We start from the raw sequence: 10,457 nt of genomic DNA on the forward strand, positions 1-10,457 counted from the left end.
CTCGGCCTCCCAAAGTGCTGGGATGACAGGCGTGAGCCACCGCGCCTGGCTGTTTTCTATTTTCTGCCTTTTGCTTGTCTATGGTTCCTTTTTATTTTCCCACTAATGAAAACACATTGTTTTTGTAAAATGAAAAACACAACAGCAATATGTGAATGTGCCTACCATGCAAATATGTATAAAGTTTAAGCTTTTGTAAGAGTGGCTTTTAAGGATAAATAGATGAAATTACAAATAGAGGTGAGGGAAAATACATCTTCTTATACTGTTTTATATAGTTTTGCTTCTTAAAACTGTAGAGCTCATGCATCAAGTAGACTGGAAGGTCTTCTGATGCTCAAATTTCATTATTTTCATCAGTAAGAGCAGATCTCAGAGAACTAATAAACTTTTCTATTCCAACATTCTTCTTCCTGCATACTAGTCCATTGTGTTTCTTGCCTGCCAGTCTTCTCAGCTAGGTTTCTTTTTCATGAGTGAAGAGTATAGGTGGCTTTCTTCTTTCTTAATTAGCAATTTTATTTTCTATTCAATCTTGCTTTTACTCTACCACAAAATAATAAGATTTCTCTTTTGAAATAAATAATGTTCTTTGCCTAATCTACCAACTGGATGTGATACATTTATTTCATGAAGTTATCTTGGGTCCTTCAGGGAAGCCAACTTTATTCAGAACAATCTGAATTATATGCATTGATAAACCAATCAGTTGTGATTCATCCAAGGTGACAGAATTTATAAGGGCTTCAAAGTGACTGTCACACTAAACTCTGGGAAATGTTAATGTTGGGCTAACTGAAAATTATAACTAGGGCATTTCTTGAACTTATTTTTCTTCAGTACAGGCAGGTAAAATTGGTTCTCTTCATTTTATAAATGTTATTCTTCAAAAAGAATCTGGTAGTACAAGATGACTTGCTTGCTTTCTGAATATTTTAATTCTGGATTGTTATATGTTTTGCTGGTAAGTTATTTAAGTTATTTTAATTGATCATATTGTTTTTAAAAATGAGATTTTAAAAATATATATATATTTTAATTTGGGGGGTACATGCACAGGTTTGTTTCAAGGGTGTATTGTGTGATGCAAAGGTTTGGGCTTCTATTTATCTGGTCACCCAGATAGTGAACCAAGTGCCAAATAGAAAGTTTTTAAAGCCTTGCCTCTCTCCCTTCCTCTCTCCTTTTAGAATCCCTGGTGTCTATTGTTCCCATCTTTATGTATGTGTATAACCAAGATTTAGCACTCACTTATAAGTGAGAACATGTGATACTTGATTTTCTGTTTCTGTATTAATTCTCTTAGGATAATGGCTTCTAGGTGCCATTATCTGTGTTGCTGCAAAGGACATGATCTCATTCTTTCTTTTTTTTTTTTTTTTTTTTGAGATGGAGTCTCATTCTGTCGCCCAGGCTGGAGTGCAGTGTCGCTATCTCGGCTCACTGCAAGCTCCGCCTCCCCCCAGGTTCACGCCATTCTCCTGCCTCAGCCTCCCGAGTAGCTGGGACTACAGGTGCCCGCCAGCAGGCCTGTCTAATTTTTTGTATTTTTAGTAGAGACGGGATTTCACCGTGTTAGCCAGGATGGTCTCAATCTCCTGACCTCGTGATCCACCCGCCTTGGCCTCCCAAAGTGCTGGGATTGCAACTGGCAGCCACCACACCCAGCCGATCTCATTCTTTTTTTTACGGCTGCATAGTATTCCATGGTGTGTAAATACCACATTTTCTCTGTCCAGTCCACTGTTGATGGGCACCTATATTGATTCTCTGTCTTTGCTCTTGTGAACAGTGCTGAAATGAACATAAAGGGCATGTGTCTTTTTGGTGGAACGATTTATATTCTGCTGGGTATGTAACCGTAATGGGATTACTGGATTAAATGGTAGTTCCATTTTTAGTTCTTTGAGAAATCTTCAAACTGCCTTCCACAGTGGCTGAACTAATTTACACTCCCACCAGCAGTGTATAGGCATTCCCTTTTCTCCATAGCCTTGCCAACATCTGTTAGTTTTTGACTTTTTAGTAATAGCCATTCTGACTGATGTGAGATGGTATCTCATTGTGGTTTTAATTTGCTTCTCTCTACTAATTAGTGATGTTCTTTGCCTGCTTTTTAAATAAGGTTCTCTGTTTTTTTCTCATTGAGTTTAAGGTCCTTATAGATTCTGGCTATTAGACCCTTGTTGTATGCATAGTTTGCAAATATTTTCTCCTATTCTGTTGGTTGTCTGTTTACTCTGTTGATAGTTTCTTTTGCTGTGCAGAAGCTCTTTAGTTCAATTAGTTCCCACTTGTCCAATTTTGTTTTTGTTGTAACTGCTTTTGGAGACTTTGTTATGAAATCTTTGCTAAGGCCTATGTCTAGAAAGGCATTTCTTTGATTTTTTCCTAGGGTTTTTATAGTTTTAGGTCTTACATTTAAGTCTTTATTCCATTTTGAGTTGATTTTTGTATATTATGAAAGAAGGGGTTCAGTTTTAATCTTCTGTCATCTTCTAAATGGCTATATGGCTAGCCACTTATCCCAAAACCATTTATTGAATAGGGACTTCTTTCTCTATTGCATGTTATCTTTGACTTTGTTGAAGGTCACATGATTGTAGGTGTGCAGCTTTATTTCTGGGTTCTCTAGGTCTATGTGTCTGTTTTTGTACCAGTACCATGTTGTTTTGGCTACTGTAGCTTTGTAGTATACTTTGAAATCAGATAATGTGATGCCTCTGTTCTTTTTGCTTAGGATTGCTTTGGCTATTTAGGCTCTTTTTTGGTTCCATATGAATGTTAGAATAGTTTTTTCTAATTATGTGCAAAATGACAGTGGTAGTTTGATAGTAATAGCATTGAATCTGTAAATTGGTTTGGGCAGTATGGCCAATATAACAATATTGATTCTTCTTATCCATGAGCATGGAATTTTTTTTATTTGTTTGTGTCATTTCTGATTTCTTTCTGCAGTGTTTTATAATTCTTACTGCAGATAATTTACTTCCCCAGTTAGCTATATTCATAGGTATTTTAATATTTTTGTGGGATTACCAATTTTCTAGCAAAATGTTAAATATTAACTCATGAACATTAATCCTTTTTGAATGAGATTTTTTCTAAAATATATTACTGCATATTTTACATTTCCTACCACTATGTTGTTTGGTAATTTTGTCTATTTCCTTTTTAAATCAAATGTGTAAATTAACTTTATTATTAAATATAGAAAATTACTTATTGAATGACTGCAATGTTTATAAGCACACACATAATTACGTTCTCTGAAACATTCTGCATAATTTGCAATGAACAATAACTCTTTAAAAAGTATTTCAGGTGATTGTATTTAGGATCAAAGTCTTCAGCATTTACATAAGGTCAAGGAGAAGTAGTTATTGGACATGTTCCAAAGGAGCTAAACAGATTTTAGTGGGTAACTAAACTATAACTGGTAATATATATTGCTTGGTTTTTTATGATACAATGTCCTTTCCATTTTGAGTTTTTAAATCCACCTCACCCCAAATTTTAGATATTAAAAAAATTATTTCTACCATTGTCATTTCACCTGCCATAAAAAATGCTCATTCTTAGCAATAGGTAAGTATATAATATCTAAATAATTTTAAAAAAAGACTCAAATATTTTAATTGAATCCGTTGGCTATAGGTAGTCCATTCAGTGGTATAATTGAGAGAAACCTCAGGATTTATTGCTCTGGGTTGGTAGGAAAAACTGAAAAATGTGGCTAATATTGAGTTTCAAGTGGCCCTTGAAATTGCTTGTGATTATCCACTAAAGCATGCACTAAGTTGATGTACACTAAGGTAACATGGTAGAGCATTAAGGTAACGCTTTGTGAGTTGGTGTATCTGTTTGATTCTCATTTTTCCGTATCCCCATGTATAAAATGAGACAATAACAGTGATCTATCAAGATTACTGGAAGGTGGTAAATAATGCATAGGAAACTGCCTGCCACATGACTCACAATTAGTATTAGTGTCTTCCCCTTGAATGATAAATATCAGTGGAATAGCTACTGACGTTTTAATATGATGGAATTATTTTTCATTCATTCTCCAAATATTTATTGAACAAGTCAGTCAGGGATTATGCATGAAAGCAGAAGCCTCTCAATATATTCCAAGTATGAATATTTTCAATGCAGGGAATTAGAGCTTACCCAATGGTTAGAAGGCTACAGAAGCCAAGGTGAAGAAGGCTGACAGCAACAAACTCAGCCTATGCACTATGAGGTTCTCAAGAGTTTGCACAAAAGACAGCTGAAATTAACCTCTAGGAGATTCCCTCTGACCTTTCAGTCTGCAGGAGTGATGCAGGTGATTTTCGGGAAGCTTACCTGGAAACTGCTTCAAACCTCTTATCTTGGTCACGTGCCTGCAGCTGCTTCTAGAAAATAATGATCCCTTTCTCTTCCAAATCTTGTGCACGTGCTTCCCATTGCAGTGGGTTTCTGGGAAATGTCATTCTCAGCTCTCCTGCAGTGGAGACCTTAGAAAGGGGTAGCAGTAATGCCAAGTTGACCCTAGGTAATCCAGCACACCAACTATGCACAGCCCTGTGCTCAATGTTGTGAGGAATACAATGGTAACACGCGTGTGGATCTTGTTTCCATCCTGCTCCCAATGGGAAAGGGAGGATAAGACATGTAAATAAAACCAGTAGTCCAAGGCAGAAGACTCAGATGGAGGCAGATGCAGGAACGATGCTGGGCAAATTGGTGAAAGAAAGATGTTTTTCAGTCAGGGAAGGGAGAATCAGGGAAGGCTTCATGGAATAGGTGGACTTTGGGTTCAACTTGAAGAACCAGTAAGTTTGGGGTTTAAGTAAATATGGAAAAGCAGGGAATTCCAGGAACATGAAAACATTACAAAGAGAAACACAGAAATAGAAAAGAGTGTAGTGGGTACTTATCGGGACAACCTGCACCTGCTGTTTAACATAGGTTCTTTCCTATTTCCTAAGTGTCTCAGCTGGTTTGAGAAAAAAAAGGGAAGACCACAAGAGAGAGAAATTTAAAGCTGGGTGTCTGGGGGAGACGTCACATGTCAGCAGGATCCGTGATGTTCCCCGAGCCGTAAAACCAGCAAGTTTTTATTAGCGATTTTCAAAAGGGGAGGGAGTGCACAAATAGAGTGTGAGTCACAAAGATCACATACTTCACAAGGTAATAAAATATCACAAAGCAAATGGAGGCAGGGCGAGATCACAGGACCACCGGATGAGGTGAAATTAAAATTGCTAATGAAGTTTCGGCAAGGTGTTGTCATTGATAACATCTTATCAGGAAACAGGGTTTGAGAGCAGATAACTTGTCTGACCAAAATTTATTAGGTGGGAATTTTCCTCCTCCTAATAAACCTGGGAACGCTATAGGAGACTGGGGCTTATTTCATCCCTTCAGCTTTGCTTATTTCATCCCTTCGGCTTCGACCATAAAAGACAATGGGATGCCTTAAAAGGGGCCGTCTATAAGCCTACCTTCAGGGTGCATTCTCTTTCTCAGGGATGTTCCTTGTTGAGAAAAAGAATTCAGCAATATTTCTCCTATTTGTTTATGAAATAGGAGAAATATAGCTCTGTTCTGTCCAGCTCACTGGCGGCCAGTTCAAAGGTACTTCTCTTGTTCCCTGAACATCAATTGCTGTTATTCTGTTCTTTTTTTTAAGATGACCAGATTTCATATTGTTCAAACACACATGCTCTACAAACAATTTGTGCAGTTGACACAATCATCACAGGGTCCTGAGGTGACATTCATCCTCCTTAGTTTACAAAGAAGATGACGGGATTAAGAGATTAAAGTAAAGACAGGCATAGGAAATCACAAGGATATTGATTGGGAAAGTGATAAGTGTCCATGAAATCTTCACAATTTATGTTCAGAGATTACAGTAAAGACAGGTGTAAGAAATTATAAAAGTGTTAATTTGGGGAACTGATAAATGTCAATGAAATCTTCACAATGCATGTTCTTCTGCCGCGGTTTCAGCCAGTCCCTCCCTGACTTCCCTCCCCAGGTACTGAGAATATTATTAAACTGAAGAAAAGTATTATTGAAAGGAATAAAATGGAGGGAAAATCCCAAAAAGTAGTTTTTATTTAGTCATAGGATACTATCACCAAATAGAGTTTGAAATTCTTTAATGGGAAATAGGGAGGAATTTAAGTTTTTGAGAGTATCATGATTCAATTGTTCCATGAGGATGATTCCTTACCACACAATTCTATTATGCCTGTATTACTCCTGCAATACCTCCGCTAAACACTACTGCATGCCCTGGAAGTGTGCAAATTCAGTACGCACAACTATACATAGGCACCCTCTTAATTTTCCATTTAATAGGTTGATAGAAGAAATTGAGGCTCAGAAATATAATGGAACTGCCCACTACCGCACAGTTGATGGAACTGGAATTTGAGGCTTGTAGTTTTGATTCCAAAACTAAAATCATTTCCACTACAACTTTCTATACCAAATCTCTCCCCATCCTACCACTGGCAGCCCCACAAAATTAAAAAAAAAAAAAAAAAAAAAAATCCCCTCAGCTGCTGTTTGCTCCCTTTTACTAACTGTATAGATCTTATTCTGAATCCTGAGAAATAATCAGAGGGTAGTAAATTTGATCTCCAGTTGAAGATCAAACTTACAATCCTGGTTTTTCTTCATATACATGTCACAGTACAAATACTGTGCAGTTTTACATAATAAGAGAAGATTCTGAAAGTTATTTTTTATCCAATCTAATTTCAAGGAAACTCAAGTCAGCAAATGTTCTGGTAATGCAAATACTCTCAACCCATGTCCTTTAGGCATGGAAATGGTTCTGGGTTAAATGTGACTATTCTGCTTAGTAGATCATTTAACACATCTTAAAAGATCACTTCATCTTTACTTACATATGCATTACAATACAATCACCATGTTGAAGATGAACTAATCTCTTGTCAAAGTTTACAATTTGAAACTGTGACCCCAAACATACCCAGCCCATGTTTCTGACCTTTCTCATCAATATTTCCCTCCTCATTCTTGGCTGTTTCAACTCTGTGCCAGAGGTTTCTCTGCTTAAAATGTTCATCTCCATATATCCAAATTCTACTCATTCTTTAAACCCCAATATAAATTCCATTTTCTGATGAAGTCTTTGTTCATCAATTGCCCATCCTTACCCGGCTAAATTTTCTTTCCTCTGACAATCTCATAACTTTTTTTATCTGAATCACTTCTAGTGATGTCGAGTCACATTTTAATTAGTTATTTTCATTTTTTTATTTATATACATTTAAGGAGTACAAGTGCAATTTTGTTACATGGTGTATTAGTCAGGGTTCTCTAGAAGGACAGACTAATAGGACAGATGTATATATATAAAGGGGAATTTATTAAGGAATATTGACTTACACGGTCACAAGGTGAGGTACCACAGTAGACCATCTGCAAGCTGAGGAGCAAGGAAGCCAGTCCGAGTCCCAAAGCTCAAGAACTTGGAGTGTGATGTTCGAGGGCAGAAGCATCCAGAGTGGAAGAAAGATGTAGGCTGGGAAACTAAGCCAGTTTAGTATTTTCACGTTCTTCTGCCTGCTTGTATTCTGGTCACGCTGGCAGCTGATTAGTCGGTGCCCATCCAGATTGAGGGTGGGTCTGCTTTTCCCAGTTCACTGACTCAAATGTTAATCTCCTTTGGCAACCCCCTCACAGACACACCCAGGAACAATACTTTGCACCCTTCAGTCCAATCAAGTTGACGCTCAATATTAACCATCACGCATTGATATATTCCCCAGTGAAGTCTGGGTTTTTAGAGGCTCCATCACCTGAATAATGCACCTTGTATCCAAAAGGTGATTTCTCATCTCCCACCCTCCCCGAACCTCCCACCCTTCTGAGTCACCAATGTCTGTCATTCCACACTCTACGTCCATGTGTGTATATTATTTTACCTTTTAATTATTAATGTATAGTCATGCACCACATGATGCTTCTGTAAACCATGAACCTCATATACCATGGTCCTGATAGTCCTGAGGTACTGCACTGTCCCTTATGGTTTTTTTACACCCAGAGCAGGGCTGTGGTGCAGGTATAAATAAGGGACTTAGTATTAAGGTGTTTATGGATAAGAGTTTGAAACAGAGTTTGACAGAACAGAAATTGATCAGAGGCTTTTATTTTTCATAACTAAGGCTAAACTCCCTAGGGGAATTACCACTTGTGTCATAAAGCTTTAAATTTGCTGCCTAATATTAGCAGTATACCATGAGTTCTTGAGTTCTTCTAAAGAATAAAATTACGCTTGCTTCTTTAATTCCATTCTATAACTCAGACTCTTACTTTGTCAGTCTACACATGCCTACAATTAGAATGAATAAATAATAAAAATAGTAAACATTCAACATAGCACTGTATTATGCACCAGGCTGTGGTCTGAGCATTTTACTAAACAATGCAATTAATACTCACAATAGCACTGACAGGTAGGTACTATTTTTTCTTTTCTTTTCTTTCTTTCTTTCTTTCTTTTTTTTTTTTTGAGACGGAATTTTGATCTTGTTGCTAGGCTGGAGTGCAATGGCACCATCTGGGCTCACCGCAACCTCCGCCTCCCGAGTTCAAGCGATTCTCCTGCCTCAACTTCCTGAGTAGCTGGGATTACAGGCATTTGCCCCCACGCCCGGATAATTTTGTATTTTTAGTAGAGACGGGTTTCTCCATGTTGGTCAGGCTGGTCTCGATCTCCAGATCTCATGTGATCCGCCTGCCTCTGCCTCCCAAAGTGCTGGGATTACAGGCGTGAGCCACGGCGCCGGGCGGAGGTAGGTACTATTATCACCATTTTACAAATGAGAACCTGCGGCCCAGAGAGGTTAAATAACTTGCCTAATGTTACACAGTTAATACTTGTCAAAGCTAGGATTTAGAGTCAGGTAGTCCTAGTTAACTCCCTAGTCAGCTTTTTCAATCATACTAGATTTGAAGTCCTTCAGAAACTAAAGCAACTCAAAACAGGTAATCAAACGATTCCGACTTCTGCTGTAAACATAAAAGCAGAAAACTTTTGGCTGGGCACAGCGGCTCGCGCTTTGGGAGGCCGAGATGGGCGGATCACTTGAGGTCAGGAGTTTGAGAGCAGTCTGGCCAACGTGGTGAAACCCCGTCTCTACTAAAAATACAAAAATTAGCCAGGCGTGGTGGCACAAGCCTGTAGTCCCAGCTACTCAGGAGGCTGAGGTGGGAGAAATTGCTTCAGCCCGGGAGGCGGAGCTTGCAGTGAGCCGAGATCGTTACATTGCACTCCAGCCTGGGCGGTGACAGAGCAAGACCGCCTCAAAAAAAAAAAAAAAAAAAAAAAGCAGAAAACTTTCGTCATATGAGGTTTTCTACTCATTGCTGCTTTATGAACTGAATCACTCATTTGAGCCAAAGAACCTGCCACCATTTAAAGTGAATTCTAATATAAAGTTAGACAATATATTTTATTCTCACATATGTGATAGTTACCATTTATCATTTCAGTAATGTGACTTCTTCATCCCAAGTAGTGCTTGTTAATGAATGGATATGAAAATGTGTAAGAAAAATCCCCGAACCTCTGAATCTGTAAAATGCAGTGTGGAGCATGTCATCATAATGAAAGCTGTCCATACGACCAAAGATAGTCGTTAACTTATGGTTTTTTTACTTTCCAATGGGTTTATCAGGGTATTAAATGCATTTTCAACTTATTATAGTTTTTTATTTGCAATGAGTTTATTGAGATGTAACCCCACTGTAAGTCAAGTCACATATGTATAATTATTTTGTTATAAATATGTAAATACCAGAATGTGGATGACCATATAGCTAAATAATATTAACCTTTATTGAGTGTTTGCCAGGGGCCACATTCTGTACTAAATGTTCTGATTGTGTCATCTCATCCAATTCTCATGATATCGTGATGAGATCAGTCTTGCTACTACTACCCTGATTTTAGAAATGAGGTAACTGAGACTTGAAAACATTTTTTTTTTTTTTTTTTTTTTTGAGACGGAGTCTCCCTCTGTCCCCCCGGGCTGGAGTGCAGTGGCCGGATCTCAGCTCACTGCAAGCTCCGCCTCCCGGGTTTACGCCATTCTCCTGCCTCAGCCTCCCCAGTAGCTGGGACTACAGGCGCCAGCCACCTCGCCCGGCTAGTTTTTTTTTGTATTTTTTAGTAGAGACGGGGGTCTCACCGTGTTAGCCAGGATGGTCTCGAACTCCTGACCTCGTGATCCACCCGTCTCGGCCTCCCAAAGTGCTGGGATTACAGGCTTGAGCCGCCGCGCCCGGCCGCTAGACTTGAAGACATTAACTTGTGTATATGAAGTTTCCCAGGAGATAAGCAGTGGGGACCAGGATCTGAGTGTGTGTGGGCCACAGCTCAGCAGCATAATGATGCAAAACCACAGCAAACAGTCCAATCC

At 38.6% G+C, this 10,457-nt stretch overlaps 1 non-coding gene across 1 annotated transcript; it reads right to left on the minus strand.

Moving 5' to 3' along the window:
- Nucleotides 1-285: 285 nt before the first annotated feature.
- LOC111547946 lies at nt 286-365 on the minus strand. Its single transcript, XR_002733276.1, has one exon. It is a non-coding gene; the product is annotated as a small nucleolar RNA U2-19 (small nucleolar RNA).
- Between the last annotated feature and the right edge of the window lie 10,092 nt (nt 366-10,457).

This window comes from Piliocolobus tephrosceles, chromosome 3 (genome assembly GCF_002776525.5).
Source record: "Piliocolobus tephrosceles isolate RC106 chromosome 3, ASM277652v3, whole genome shotgun sequence".
In the NCBI taxonomy this organism is placed as follows: domain Eukaryota; kingdom Metazoa; phylum Chordata; class Mammalia; order Primates; family Cercopithecidae; genus Piliocolobus; species Piliocolobus tephrosceles.